This window comes from Lissotriton vulgaris, chromosome 4_1 (assembly GCF_964263255.1).
Source record: "Lissotriton vulgaris chromosome 4_1, aLisVul1.2, whole genome shotgun sequence".
Lineage (NCBI taxonomy): Eukaryota > Metazoa > Chordata > Amphibia > Caudata > Salamandridae > Lissotriton > Lissotriton vulgaris.
This window is the reverse complement of record NC_141691.1, coordinates 2,066,473,471-2,066,490,132: the sequence shown is the minus strand read 5'-3', so window position 1 is coordinate 2,066,490,132 and position 16,662 is coordinate 2,066,473,471. Positions and strand designations below refer to the sequence as shown.

The window sequence follows — 16,662 nt, the reverse complement described above, 5'->3', positions numbered from 1 at the left end:
TGCCCTTCACATGAAGCTTTTATCACTGCAGCAAAGTGGCAGGGTTTCTCACCAGTATGCATTCTCTGATGCCGCACCAAGCTGGATTTCATAATGAAGCTTTTTCCACATTCAGCACAGTTGTAGGGCTTCTCACCAGTATGTCTTCTCTGATGCTGATGCAGGCTGTACTTCAAAATGAATCTTTTCCCACATTTGGTACACTGATAGGGTTTCTCACCAGTATGGATTCTCTGATGCTGCACGAGGTTGCCCTTTCCACTGAAGCTTTTATCACATTCAGAACAGTCGTAGGGTTTCTTACCAGTATGGATTCTCTGATGTATGAAAAGCATTTCCTTCGAAATTAACTTTTTCCCACATTCTGTACATTGAAAGGGTTTTTCACCAGTATGGATTATCTGATGATTCACCAGCCCACGCATCCTACTGAAGCTTTTTCCACATTCAGCAGAGTTGAAGTGTTTCTCACCAGTATGGCTTCTCTGATGTTGATGCAGGATGTATTTCATAATGAATCTTTTCGCACATTCTGTACACTGATAGGGTTTCTCACCAGTGTAGATTCTCTGATGTAGCAAAAGATTTTTCTTCTCAGTAAAGCTCTTCCCCCATTCTGAACAATGTTAGGGATTCTCACCAGTATGGATTCTCTGATGTACAAGCAGTGCACTTGTCTGCGTGAAGCTACTTCCACATTCTGTACATTGATAGGGTTTCTCACCAGTATGGATTCTCTGATGTACGAGCAGTCCACTTGCTTGAGTGAAGCTTCTCCTACATTCTGTACACTGAAAGGGTTTCTCACCACTATGGATTCTCTGATGCCGCACCAAGTTGCACTGGACACTGAAGCTTTTCCCACATTCTGTACAATGATAAGGATTCTCTCCTGTATGGATTCTCTGATGTACCAAAAGCCTTCCCTTCTGAGGGAACTTTTTCCCACATTCTGTACACTGATAGGTTTTCTCAGCAGTATGGATTCTCTGATGCTGCACGAGGTTGTACTTTGCAATGAAACTTTTGTCACATTCTGCACAGTGGTAGGGTTTCTCACCAGTATGGATTCTCTGATGCTGCACAAGGTTGTACTTTGTACTGAAACTGTTGTCACATTCTGCACAGTGGTAGGGTTTCTCACCAGTATGGATTCTCTGATGCCGCACCAAGTTGTACTGGACACTGAAGCTTTTCCCACATTCTGTACAATGATAAGGATTCTCTCCTGTATGGATTCTCTGATGTACCAAAAGCCTTCCCTTCTGAGGGAACTTTTTCCCACATTCTGTACACTGATAGGGTTTCTCACCAGTATGGATTCTCTGATGATGCACGAGGTGGTGCTTTGCACTGAAACTTTTGTCACATTCTGCACAGTGGTAGGGTTTCTCACCAGTATGGATTCTCTGATGCTTCACAAGGCTGTACTTTGTACTGAAACTGTTGTCACATTCTGCACAGTGGTAGGGTTTCTCACCAGTATGGATTCTCTGATGCTGCACAAGGCTGTACTTTGTACTGAAACTGTTATCACATTCTGCGCAGTGGTAGGGTTTATCACCAGTATGGATTCTCTGATGTACAAGCAGTGCACTTGACTGCGTGAAGCTACTTCCACATTCTGTACATTGAAAGGGTCTCTCACCAGTATGGATTTTCTGATGATTCGTCAGACTTTGCTGCTCATTGAAGCTTTTTCCACATTCAGTGTATTTGCAGGGGTTCTCACTAGTAGGGATTCTCTGATGTATGATTAGTGTGCTTCTCTGAGTGAAGTGTTCCCCACATTCTGTGCACCAACAGGGTTTCTCATCAGTGAGGATGCTTTGGGGACTTAACATATTTGTCTTATGACTGAAGCCTGTCCACATTTAGTACAGATAGGGTTTCTCACCAGTATGTATTCTCTGATGTAACAGTGTGCTCTTCACAGCAAAGTGTTTCACTGATAAGGTTTCTCATTCCATACACTGATAGGACATATCCTCAGAACAAACATTTTGATGCCTGTGCAGCAAAGAGCCAGTAGTGCAGCTTTTCTCAGGTTATGTACACTGCTATGTCTCTGAATACGCATTCTCAGGTAATTCACATGATTTCTTTGGTGAGTGAAGCTCTTCTAATCCTCCTTACAATGGTATGTTTTCTCAAGAGTATACAAATATGGTTTATCGCCAGAACACAAACTCTGCGGTACATATAGATAAAAGCTCTAAGTAAACATTTCTCACTCCGTAGACTGATAATTATTCATGGTATGGAGCTTCACACTGTCCACAAAGATCAGCTCTGTATGAAGTTCTTGCTCAAGCTAGTTCATTGTTTTACCCCAGAACGTTTTGTAGAGTGTGTATACATCGCAAGCTTCCATGTAGATGTTTTCACAGACTCGTCACACTGATACAATTTTTTCTTCTGGTGATGCTGCTCCGGACTTTTTTGGTGCAGGGGAACTGCAGGTCTGTTCATCAGCTCCTTCGGTTCTGTGATTGAGAAACAAACGTCAGTGAGGTTGTCACAGCCAGGTGGCTTAAAGATTGAAAAGAGGGATGAGGAAGGAGTTACTGTGAAGACAAGAGAGGCATTGACAGAGGAATACTGCAGAAGATATGCTGAGGTTTGAAGTTAAAGTTAGAGCCTTAAAAGACAATACAGTGTCCTAGTTTCAACTGCTGAATTTGCAGGTTAGGTGGACACTGCTGCCAATCCTGATCACAACAGCCCAGTTTCGAGGTACAGCCTCTTGAAGTCTGGAGCCCCTTGAACATGACACTTAATTGGTTTCCAGGCCAAGTCCAGCACCAGTAATCTCACCTAACTTGACAAGTGACTTTAAGGACCAGTTGACCCTGTGAAGGTTCCTCCATTCATTGAGACCCCAAACAGCAGTCAATTGGAAGCACAGTTTGAAGGATGGCATGCTCTGGTTGACTTTATGAACTACCATTCCATAAAGCAATGAATATTTGATTAATTTTCTGAGCACATTAGCAGTGCTTCAAATACATCAAAGGAGCTTTCTCATATCACTCCCACATTACAATATACTAAAGCAAGTCAGTCCTCTCCTACGCCACCAGAGGAGCTATGTGAGAATATTCCATTCCAAAAAATACATTTCAAAAACCCAGACACTTTTCTCCTCCTGTAATCCTGGATGACTATGCAAGACGAGCCTCACCTACGAACATGCTATTACAATCTGAGCCAATGGCAGAGGTCTCACTTATGGTCTTTCACCTTCAGTCTCCCATAAGGACTTCATCCCAGTAAACGCTATGAAACACCTGAATCCTTTTTATTCCTCAAACAAGAGCTTCTTTCAATACTGCATAATTGCTGGCACAAGGACACACTTGTTTGGGAAAAACACACACCTCAAAGGGCTGATAATCAGAATAATTGGCATCCCAATTTCCTACCACTTTAAATACTGGAGAAGTTAACCCAACTTCACTGATAGAAATACTCCACTGGACCACCATTAAATGGGGATTTTCCTCGATTAACTAGTTGACCCTTGCTCCAGGTGGGCCACACGAGGCTTCTAAAATATAAGAAAAACAACCTCAATGTAAAGTTTCCAATACAAAGAGGATAGCACAAGAGGTCCGACCCACAGCAGGAAAAAAACTCCTACTTTCGTTGCAATATACTGCTTTAATTCCTTTCGTGAATATCATTATTCAAGTCACTGCTGCTACCTTTCTGCAGAAGGAGTAGCCTAGTTGCTCTGGGAGCCATGAGGGGAGAACATTTTCATAAACAGAACGCAATTTAAACTTTGTTTTACTCTGGAGGGAACTGCACCAGGCTCCATCCAAATTGCCACTTTATGTGTTCCAGGAAAAACCTATTTATTATGGTTCAAGAGTGTCAAAGGTGGTCCAATTCTGGCTTTATTATTTTTCAACAGTCTAAAAAGTGCCCTTTTGCTTCCTTGTTGTGTTGCTTATTCAATCCTCTGACACACACATTTTACCAACAGATATTCACAACAGTTTAAAAAGCAATTAAAAGGAGAGTAGGAATTTTGATCCTCCATTCTGTGCGTCATTACATTAGCCACATTTGGCACTTGATTAGTCCAGGTGAGGCTGCTCACTTAGTTCTTCACACTAAGCATTCACCTTCCAAACACAACACTCACCCACATCCACCACCAGTCACAATCAACCACTACCTTTCATCTACCAGCACTCTTCCTCAGTACTAACTACTCGTCCCTCTCTATTCGCCCATCATGATTGGGGTTTTGCGAATAATGCTCATTGGCTATCAGAAGATATGGCATCAGTCCCTCACAGGAGATTAGATGTACAGTGGTATTTGTGGTAATAGCAGGGCATGGTATGGTGGTGGTGCATTTTATAGTCAGGGCCACCAGAATTAGGCAATTGTGTGGCTGCTGCATTTTATATACAAGTATACAACTGCTGCATTTGCCAGATAATCCAACTGCTACTGCATAATTCACACAATTTATTAAATTACTAAACTAATTTTAGTTACTAAACTAAAAGAATCTGCACACTTCTGCCATATCACCCTCTCAATCATCTGAGTTGAGAATGACAGCCACCACAAAACCCTCTTTCCAGATAATACATACATGTTAAAACAACAGCCAATAGTGGCATGTAGCACAAACACTCTAAAGCTAAACCCGGACCTGCTGATATGCTGAAGTAGCACTATCCACGTTGGATCTACCATCTCTCAGCCGCTCCAAATTCAATCAAACACTTTGAAAGAAAGTCTACAAGTACTCCAGCTACGCACTGGCCCCAGTAACACCTAAGAGACAAGTTGAACGAAACAATGGGTGCCTACTAATTCTACAGACTCTTCCAATCTTCAGAAGAAATGTAGCAACTTTATTTGAAGTACAACATTATGTATAGCAATGGTGAACATCAACACCCAAGATAAAAAACCAAAGTAAAGAAGGAACAAATCATGGTTCCAGCATCTCACTTACAAAAAGAAGCAAGAGACAAGTAACTCTCTCAAAACCAGAAACCAATGAGCTGCATCTAAATTAATGGTCAGTTGGAAAACAAGTGGTGAACCCTTGTTATCTGGGATAATGAGTGAAGTCGGATCATTGAAGTCTTTCCTGACATTAACCTCAGGTGATCTGCAAACAGTAGAAGAAAACTCAACAACAGTGAAAATAAAAAAAATGAAATTAATACAAAATAGAGCATTTGGAATTGTTTTGCCTGGAGGGCAAGAACTTAAATTCAGTCTACAAGCTCGGTCAAGCCTAGAAAGACTTACAGAAGGGGAAAATGAGGAACAATGTGAGTATAAATTGCATACGTTGAGGAAGAGAAAAGAGGAAGCAATCTCCATTCTAACCAGCTTGTTAACCAAACTACTGGTTATCCTAATAGAACTTCTCAACATTCCATTCACCCACTGACAAGGCCCTCTAATCCGTATTCCAATAACCCAAAACCTAGGAGCACAATTATATACTGGGACCACATGTTAAGAACCACTAATGTAGAACATACCCAAGCCTCCATGATTCTGTAAGCTGCAAGTAAAACAAGAGAAAATAACCTGGGGTGGCCGGCAAATCTAGCACCGCCAGAAAAAAAGATGCAAGACTAACAACGAAACACTATCACATCAAATATGGCATCATCCAACGTTTTGACTTCCGTGGACCACCCTCTCTAAATCATTATTGAAATCCAGGGAGAAAGATATTAATCTAAGAAAGTCCATACTCAATGAACCTTATACTGGAAGTGGATTGTAAAACTTACATTAATGCTATCATGTACACAAAACCTACTGCAATGTTCATCATAAACAAAAGAAGTTTCTTCTAAAGTTGACTCACAGCAAAAACCTTGTTGATGTAAGGTGCACTGCTAATCTGACAAAGCAAGAAAACACCTTTTTCTCCATTGTTCATAATTCACACCTGAGGACCAATTACTTCCAACATCAAAACACTTATTTAACATCCTCACTGATGTCAACTTTGGATCAATAATTGTATCAGGTTATACTCCAATATCACTGGTATTTGACAACACATCTGTCGCTGTTTACATCTCCAGTTGGCAGTTAAACAAATATTGCTGAACAATCCAGACATAGTTAATCATTTAAAAAAATCCCCTAATAAATGTTTTAATATGAATGACACAGACATTTAAAAAAAGACTATTTTAGGGTGCTCACAATGCAACTCTAGGTAGAGAAAAGGCAGTGTTAGACACGAAATCAAAGCTATAGATTATCAAAGACTCTGAAATCCTACTAAAGAAAATTAAAAAACATAGAAGATTGGCAGGTTAAGGACATATACCATTCTACCAAGTAATAACTGCTGAAACTGAATTTAACAAGAGATTTACATATGTTGCTGACATCATCCTCCGCGGCATCAAATTGTGATGAAATATTGGTGGGAATGAAAAAGCGAAACTCCTGGCCACCTTCCACAAGGTTAAGAAGGAAAATAGCTAAATAATCTGCTACATGCATCAACAGAAGGAATTGTGATTCCTAAATAGCGATTTTTGAGAAATCGCTATTTAGGAAATCGCAAAAGCCTATGCATGTAGGAATCGCCATAAAAATAGCGATTCCTACATATTCCTTAATTGCTACTCGCAAATTGCTAGTTGCAATTAAGGAATGCTGTCCCATTCATTCCTATGGGCCTTCAGGCCCATAGGAATGAATTGGAGATTGCATGAGCAATTTGCGAGTACCAGTAGGTACTCGCAAATTGCTCATGCAATTTCAAGGGTACAAGGGTGTCAAAATGACTCCCTGTTGCACCCCTGAAATTGATTTGTGCACATATGTTGCACACACACATGCCCTAAGGGCATGTGTGCGTGCAACATGAAACTTTGAAAAATGCACAAAAGTAAATTTTTGTACCTTACCATGAAGTTCAACTTCATGGTAATTTGCTACTTCTATTAGCAAAATCGCATTTTTTTTTACTTTAATGCATTGCATTTAAGGAATCTCAATTTGGGATTCCTTAAATGCAATCGCAATTTAAGGAATCGTAATTTAGAGATTCCTTAAAATGCGATTTTTGCATTTGGGATGCATCATCCCAAATGCAAAAATACCGGTTGCATAGGGGAAGAATCTGAGAATCTGCCCATTTGCGAACGGTTTTTCCTTTGATGCATGTGCCTGAATATCCCTTAAAAGATAAATAATGGACTTTTAAATCTAAAGATAAAAATATGATTACAATCTTCAAAAATGTTTACGAAAGCTTATACACACCAGTGAAAAATAAAATGGACCACGTAGAAGATTTCAAGAAGTTTGTTTCACCTGTCAGGAAGCAACATAAAGAAGTCAAAGATAACAGACTTCACTCCTGCTGAACGTGTCAGGGTCACCCCCAAACTTTTTTGCTTTGACTCCTCTTGTTTTTTAACCAGTTTTTTGGGGCTTTCAGGACTCTGTGCACTTAATTACTGCTAACCAATGCAAAAGTGCTTGTTCTCCTCATCTAAACATGATGAAATTGGCTCACATCCAACTGGCACATTTAATTTACTTGTACATCTCTAGTAATGTGATACTATATGTATTCAGGGGCTGTAATTTAAATGCTACAAGTGGACATTCAGTATCCATTGTGCCACCCATTAAAGTAGCATTTTAAAACAGGTGGGAAGTGGAGTTTAAAACTGCCATTTTTACTTTTTAAAACATATAGAACCACTAGGGTGGGCCCTAAAAAGCCCATAGGGCAGGGTGCACGGTGTCTAAATAGTAAAACGTGTTTCAAAATGTTACATGTTCTGGTAGTGAAACACCCCTAAATTTGTTTTCACTACTTTAAGGGCCATCTCTCCCATTTAATAACATTAGGTTCCATTATTACATTTGATAAGTGATACATTTTGACAGGGAGAAGGTAGGAATGTCATGTGTACACACTAATGAAAAATTATTTAAAATCCTCTATAATGTCAAAGACAAAATTTAAGTCATGATTCAGAAAATGTTACTTTTAGAAAGCTTGCTTTTTCATATCCTAACGATTTGGTGCCTGGGTCACATGACCCTGCTACTAGGCTTTGTGTATTCCTCCCTGTGAGACAATAGTGCTTAGGTGTGAGCAGGATGGGTCATCCTGACAGAATGAATGTTTGCGGAGCGGTTCCCTAACCTACTTGGACTACAATAGGGGCTGCCTCCAGCACACTCAAAAAAACATTAAACCATCCTATTGTCACCCCAGGCTTCTTGGAGCCTCCCTTCAACCCAGGCTACCTGAGTAACTCCAAGGGTAAGTTTTATGACCTGTTCTGAGCTACAGGGACCCAACAAGTTCGAGAGGCCTCCCTACAACTGGCCCTGCCTGAACCAGCAACTGAAACTGGTTTGTGCCAAGCAACCACAGAGTTAAACAAAGGTTAACTTAATGACGTTTGTGGTTCACAATGACAAGGATTGTGGTTGTTGCCTTAGTGGGGCTTCCACCCCCTCAACCAATAACAGAATTTCTTAAACTATCACTCGAAAAAGACATTACCATTGGTGACAAAACAGTATTCACAGGCTGACAAAGAGGGCTGTTGGCTAGAAAGAATTCCATCCAAACTTTACCAAAAACTTCAAGATACCCCATCTCCTAGAGTTCCTTAATAATTTCATATACCATACCACACCACACCACATCATCTGGAACATTCACCAAAGCCACTATCATATTGACTCATAAGAAGGACGGAGATCTGCAACATTCTAAAAAGAACCAATCTTTATAGGTAATAAATACGGATTAGAAAATCATGGCCAAAAGTCTTGCCACTCACTTAATCCTCAATGTTCCCTCCTTTGTCCAACCAGAACAGTGAGGTTTTATGAAGTGCCTTTCCTCTGCATCCAATGCTAGAGTTACCAACAATAATTCCAAAGCAGAGATTGATGAACAAAACACTTGATATGATATAGAAATGGATGCAGAGAAATCCATTGACAAAGTAGAATGGTCATATCTCGTCAAAGCCTTGGTGTGCCATAACATCTATAACACTTTCACACACTATGCTAAAACCCCCATGCCACTCCTTAAGCCTCAATCCTCGCCAATGGAATGCTGTGTGAGAAATGCCCAAACACTGAGCCTATCTATGGACCGCAGCAACTAACATCTGTCAAGTAAATGTGTACCAACTACCTCGCCACGTAATACGTCTCTGATATATACCTATGATATGGTGAAGATGAGTTTTTATGAAACCTGCTGGTTTCCTTGTAGCACTTATACAATGTACATGATTTTCTTAATTACTCTTTTCATATTCTCGTTGATGCCTATGTGCAGTGGGGCACCTTTGTTCACGCAAGAGCTGTATCAGCTACTTAATAGTTGCTAGCCTGGAACTCTGCCACGGCGATGCTCATATTTAAAAAAAAAAATAACTAAATTCAACTTAGTGTAGACGATCGGAATTATTACCACCTCCTCTCTCACGATAGCCATAAAATTCTGATGAACCTGGTCCTAGTCCAGTTACAGAGATTCAGTGACAGAATTATGACATACTTTTCAAATGGGATTTTCTTGCTGACATTGGCTTCTGGGGGACCTCATGAGGCTTCTAAATGTAAGCAGAACATCAACTTAGAGCATCTGAAAAGAAGCAAACTTAGGGCCACATGTACATAAGGATTACCGGTTGCAAACAGAGAATCAGACCTGTGTGACACCTAATGGCCTTTTGACATGTATTAACCCTAGTTTGTGAATCGGTAACCAATTACTGAATCACAAAATAGGGTTTGAGAGTCGGTATTAGGAAGGGGTGTGCGAAGGGTGTCCTTTCCTATTAGCAATTCGCAGTGGGATGTATGAATGTTTTGCAACCGCAATGCAGTTGCAAAACATTCGCATTTTACTGCCTACTTCAAGTAGGTGGTAACCCAGTCACAAACAGGAAGAGGTACCCAGGGGACCCCTTCCCTTTTGAGAACAGTAGCAAATATGATTTTTATGAGTAGGCAGTGGTCCTACTCTTCATTTTTCTTTTTGAAATGCATCTCGTTTTCCGTTAAGGAAAACAGGATGCATTAAAAAAAATAGTTAATTTATTTAAAAGCAAACGCAGACCAGGTGGTCTGCTGTCCCGAGCAGGCCACCATCACTGTGTTTTTAGCGATTCCCAATTGATCACAAATTAAGATCTGCCTCATGATTATTAATTAGGCATGGGCGGAAAATCCGTTCCGCTCGCGGATTTTGCGGATTTTCGGGAAATCCGCAATCCGCGAGATTTGCGAATTTCCCGCAAAATCCGCAAATCCGTGAGCAGCGGATTTTGCTCGCACTGCTCGCACTGTTCGCGTGAGTTCGCGCCCCGCGAATAAGTGCAAAATTGCAGAAATACGATCTTAGCAAAACTGAAAGTAACTACTTACCAGGTTCAAAAGTTCAGGCTCATCATTAGTAGCCATTTCCTGTAGTGCTTCCTGAGGGGCCCCTCCAGAGTTCAGTTGCCAGTTGAAACTATTATGTGACCCTGCTCTGAACCTCAGAATAGTTACACATATGCCACAAAGGTCCTGAATTACAGCTAAGGGAGACAAGCAGGAGCCAGGCTGGAAGTTAAAATCCATTAATCAGCCCCTAATTCATTATTGTCAGTTGGGGCAGGGCAGGTGTTGTAACTAATTTTGCAACAATGAAAGCACTTAGCAAGTGCAAAAGATCACTAATCAGGGCGCACTAAGGAAGCAGGTGCCAGCTAAAAAAATATTCTGTGACACATTAATCAGCCCCAAATTAATTCAGGTCACTTGAGGCAGGGAAGGTGTGCTTTGCTTTGCCGAAAATAATGTACACTGGACAACCAGAGGGTGTGGTGATGAAACAGAGGGTGGCATGGGTGGGCCAGAGGGTGGCATGAGTAGTCAGAGAGTGGCAGTGGTGACAGAGAGTGGCAGTGATGAAGAAGAGTGTCCCAAACAGGCTGGACACGTAGAAACAACAAGTTCGCAAAACTTGCGACCCGACAGGTAAGTTCGCAAATTGCGAAATTGTAAAAACCCTCGCGAACTGGCAGAAACACGGGCGAACACAAAAAAAAAAAATCCGCAAATTCGCGGGAATTCGCGGATTGCGAATCCGCAAATCCTCAAAATTCGCGAACGCGAGATCCGCAAAATTCGCCCATGCTTATTATTAATGAGGCAGGCCCATTTGCAACCCACTGAGATTTGCAAACAGTATAAAATGCACTGTTGTACATCGCATGTTGTTTCTTCCTCATTGTGAATCGCAAAAATTCGCAATTGGAACTCACAATATCTGGTGGTTGAGCATGTGGCCCTTAGTCCTGCTATGCTGCTTGATGAGTGAGGTAAGACCTACAACAGGAACAAATGGTGGTGTGCTGCTTTGACACACTTCATAAATCTCTTTACTTGAGCAACTAATGCCCCTTTCTGTTGAGTGAGTAGCCTGGTTCTTTTGTAGAAGAAAACATTCCATGGGAGTCACCAGATGTAGTCTAATTGACTTCACAGGAATCAGTCTCCAGTGCCATCAATGTGGAACTTTCTGCTCATCTAAGAACAGCCTCTTTTTTTTTAAACCTACAGGAGATAGAAGATGGTCTAATTCTAGTGTTATCTTTTGAGGGTTTGCTTATTCAATCCTCCCAGAAGCATTTTGCCAAAAGAGGTTCCTGACACTTAAAAATGTATTAAATAGGAGTATATATTTCTTCCTGTGCATCATTGCATCAGCTACACTGAGCATCAACCTGGGATCAATTAGGCATCAACACCATGTGGTAAGCCGAGTTCAGACAACTCGTTTAGTAAAGGCGGATGCAAGTTCTTCGTACTGAGCAGTCAAATCACCACTGCATTCACCTTCCACCCTCAGCTCTCATCTTCATCCACTACCACTCGCAGCTATCCACTACAATTCACATTATCCCTTTTCCCCTTTTCTTCAGTACTACCCACTCTTACCTCTCTCTTGACCTTCCTAGATCAGACTTTTGTTGTGAATTCTCAAGGATACCAACAGATACTGGCATCACTCATTCTTGGGAACTTTGTGGTTCAGAGGTAGTGCTATCCAAGAGCCCCCAAGTTCCTCGTGGGAAAATAACTGTTTCTTTGCAGAGGCTTCTGCACACTGCTTGGATAGGGGTTCCAGTGGTATGTCTGAATATCCAATAGGGTGTGATTCCTTTCAGCATAGTGTACTGTCAGTTTCTATGTGTTCTAAGGGCCTGATTTAGGTCTTGCAATTTGGTCTGCAGTTGCATTTCTACTGGATTCCCGCCTACTACTAGGCCATTCATCCGCTCTATTTGGATGTTGGTGGGTCTGTAGATGATGGTCCAGCCAAGTGCCACAGTCTCCGACACATTTTTCTGTCTGTGTCGATGCCGTCATAAGCAAAAGTGTCATGAATAACAATCTTGCATGCACATCATGATCTGGTATGTTTAATTAAGGCATAGAAGTTAACATTTACTGTTGTAGGAAAAAAAAAAACCTTTCCCGTGCACCAGCACTCCATATATATAAATGTATTGTTTGCGTTATATTTGGTAAATTGTGTTCTTTTGGTGAAACTGTATTAAGGGTGCACAGACATAATATCGACTCCAAAATATCGACTGGACATAATATCGACTTTTAAATATAGACTGGACAAAATATCGACAGGACAGAATATAGATGACCAGATTATCGTTTTTAAGTTAAGTGATATAATATCGACTGTAAAAAAATATAGATAGTAAAAAATATCGATTTTTTAATAATATCTAATTTTTTATACTGTATTTTTATGGTATAATATGTGTGAAAAGTGTGTATTTATGTTATAATACATTTTTATTAATGATTTTTGTTTTTATAATTATTGCGTAATTTAATTCTGTAGCGGGTTGTGGGTTTATAGGGGAATAGGGTGGGAAGTATTTTAATTATAATTAATTAAACATTTAAATGTATTTATTGATAGTAAATTTAAATTAATAGTTAATTAATTTATAATAGTTAATTAATTAAATTTCAATTGGTAATTAATTATAATTAATTGATTAATTGGTAATTATGTAACTTTTACAAAATTATTTTTGTAGCGGGTTGTGAGTTTATAGGGGAATAGGGTGGGAAGTATTTTTAATGATAATTAATTAAATATGTAAATTTATTTATTGATAGTAAATTAAAATTAATAGTTAATTAATTTATAATAGTTAATTAATTAAATAATAATTGGTAAATAATTTTAATTAATTGATTAATTGGTAATTATGTAAATTTTACTAAATTATTTTAGTAGCGGGTTGTCAGTTTATAGGGGAATTGGGTAGGAAGTGATTGAATTATAAATAATTAATTAATTACATTTTTTTATATATTTAATTTCAAATAATTGTTAAATACTTTTTCATTATTAAATAATTAATAGTAAACATTTTTATTAATTAGTATTAATAGGTGATCAATAGAAATAATTATTGTTAATTAGTAAATTTAATATATTAATTATTAAATTGTATACAAATATTATTTATTTATAATTAATTATTAATATATATTCAATAATACATTTTATAATTATTTATGAAGTATTTACTTTCCCTAATGTTGTATTCTCTGGAGTGGGAATAGTAATTTTAACCCCTACTCTATCCAACTTTTTCCCTACTGTTGCACCCACTGGAGTGGGAATAGTAATTTTAACCCCTACGCTATCCAACACTTTCCCTACTGTTGCACTTACTGGAGTGGGAATAGTAATTTTAACCCCTACGCTATCCAACGCTTTCCCTACTGTTGCACCCACTGGAGTGGGAATAGTAATTTTTACCCCTACGCTATCCAACGCTTTCCCTACTGTTGCACCCACTGGAGTGGGAATAGTAATTTTTACCCCTACGCTATCCAACGCTTTCCCTACTGTTGCACCCACTGGAGTGGGAATAGTAATTTTAACCCCTACGCTATCCAACGCTTTCCCTACTGTTGCACCCACTGGAGTGGGAATAGTATTTTTTACCCCTACGCTATCCAACGCTTTCCCTACTGTTGCACCCACTGGAGTGGGAATAGTAATTTTTACCCCTACGCTATCCAACGCTTTCCCTACTGTTGCACTCTTTGGAGTGGGAATAGTAATTTTAACCCCTACGCTATCCAACGCTTTCCCTACTGTTGCACCCACTGGAGTGGGAATAGTAATTTAAACCCCTACGCTATCCAACCCTTTCCCTACTGTTACACTCACTGGAGTGGGAATAGTAATTTAAACCCCTACGCTATCCAACGCTTTCCCTACTGTTGCACCCACTGGAGTGGGAATAGTAATTTTAGCCCCTACGCTGTCCAATGCTTTCCCTACGCTTGCACTCTTTGGAGTGGGAATAGTATTTTTTACACTTCTTCTATCGTACGGTGATATAATAGTATCTTATTTAATTATAGTATGTTACTATATATATATGTTTTAACAAATATGATTGTAAACATTTATTTTTATTAATTTCATTTAATATTTAATTATTATAAGTTAATTTAACTATTTCTAAGTATATTTTAGTAATTAAATTTTAATATTAATTTAATTTAACACTGTTTTTAATAAAGTCGATATTTTTCAAAACTATATTTTTGTAAACAATATTTTGTACTCGATATTTTTGTACTTACCTGTTTGTAGATACAAACTCGATATTCTGTCTGTCGATATTTTGTCCACGATATTTTTGTAAGTCGATATTTTGTCCCTTGATATTATTTCAGTGATCCGTATTAAGTTTGAAAACTCACAGTATGTAACTCAGGCTTGGGTGGTAATAATTGCAAAAAACATTTTTTGAACATCTTGCATCTGTGGTGTTGCACAAGCGTATTCGATATTGTGGCGTTCACAGCAGCACGAACATAATGACATTGATTTTTGATTTTGGATTTATAGAGCGCGTAGCTACCCTCGGGGGTCCCAGCGCTATAGTATTAGCCTGAAGAAAGTACTCCTGGGGTAGGATTATTGGGGGGAAGAGCCAGGTCTTCAGTAGCCTGCGGAATGACAGTAGATTGGTTTCTTTGCGGATGGTAAGGGGAAGGCTATTCCAGAGCTTGGGGCGTTGTATGCGAAGCGGCGTCCACCCGTGCACGCTTTCCTGATTCTGGGGACGTTGGCAAGGAAAAGGGAATCAGACCTGAGCTGTCTGTTGGATTTATGAGTGGTTTTAGTATGGGAGGGCCTTTGCCTTGTAAGATTTTATGAGAGATGCATAGGGTTTTAAAGGCGATGCACTCCTGGATGGAGAGCCTTGAAGGAGGGCTTTGCCGAGCATCTTGATTTCGTCCCAGTAAGGAGTCTTGCTGCTGCGTTCTGTGCATGCTGAAGTTTTTTTATGACAGCTACTGGTGCGCCCAGGTACAGGTCGTTTCCATAATCCAGTCTAGAGATGATAAGACCCTGGATGAGAATTTTTCTAGACTGGTGGGGAATAAGAGGAAAGATCTTCTGGACAGCACGCATGAGCCCAAAGCAAGTGCCGGCTGTCTTTCTTGCTTAATGGGAGAATTCTACCGCTACCGATCTCAGCGGTAATTTGCCTCGACAGAAGAAGCGCCTCTTTGCGTACTGTCATGCTGGAACGTGACAATATGTGATAGGCGCTTAGGGTGTGACTGACCAGGGTGCGGCAGGCCTATAAAAGCCACACCCATCTTTCCAGAAGGTGCTAGCCTTCCGCTCGCCATCCAGACAGGAACCACAACTTGTGAAAACCTTCAACTTACCAGATTACCGCACGTCACGATTCTGGAATTCTGGCTTGGATTTTCTTATTACCTCTCACCAACAGCAGGATCTGCAAAGAAAGAAAAGAAAGAAGATAAGTAACTTTAAATCTTATCTTTGGCGCCCCATGCAAGAAAGGCATCTTGTTGAATACTTATTTTAAGGACACTCAGACTTGTTCAGGAATTCTGCTCAGACACAGAACTGTGCACAGAGACCCAGAACATCAGTGAATTTTGGTGGACCCAAAAAACTCACCTCAGTACCTAGAACCCCTAACTGACTAGCATCAGTGTCACATTAGCTCTTCATCCTAAAGCAAAGGTACCAATGATTAGACAACCAGAACATGCGACTTATGTTACTCTCCGGTATGGCGGGAATCAAGAACACTCTTTCGTTATATTGTCATACCAGTCCACAACATGGGTGAAAAAAGATAAACAATAAAGTTTAAAATATTTATTTTAACGCCGTGCTCTAAGATGCAGTATTATTGCAAGCATAAGCAGACAAATGATTAACAATAATACGATCAGCATTGTTACAACTCCATAAAACACTAAAGGAGAAATCATATCATAATGATGGTGGGAACAGGTTATATAGCACATAGTATGCCACCCTCTCTAGCTAGGAACTTTGTTTATAAAATATAGAAGGTCTCAGGTTTGAATAGGGGACCCATACCTCCAAGATCAGCAGAAGTGAATCACATCCGGATCTGCAATAGCTCTTGGTCTCTCTGGAAATGGGCTTCCTTTCAGAGTGTCTAAATCATGCATTCAGTGTTATATTAAAGATGCCATGATTGGAGAAGGAGCTTCGCGCGCAACCGAGATGGCCGCGTGAGCACAGGGCTC

General features: G+C 39.8%; 1 pseudogene across 1 annotated transcript in view; it reads right to left on the bottom strand.

Moving 5' to 3' along the window:
• Positions 1-16,662, bottom strand: part of LOC147725000 (uncharacterized) — a 101,795-nt pseudogene that overhangs the window by 3,220 nt on the left and 81,913 nt on the right. Inside the window, exons 2-3 of the transcript XR_015309947.1 lie at positions 15,799-15,869; positions 78-2,486 (exon numbers count right to left, since the gene is read on the bottom strand). The product of XR_015309947.1 is annotated as an uncharacterized LOC147725000 (transcript). The remainder of the gene's footprint in view (positions 1-77; positions 2,487-15,798; positions 15,870-16,662) is intronic.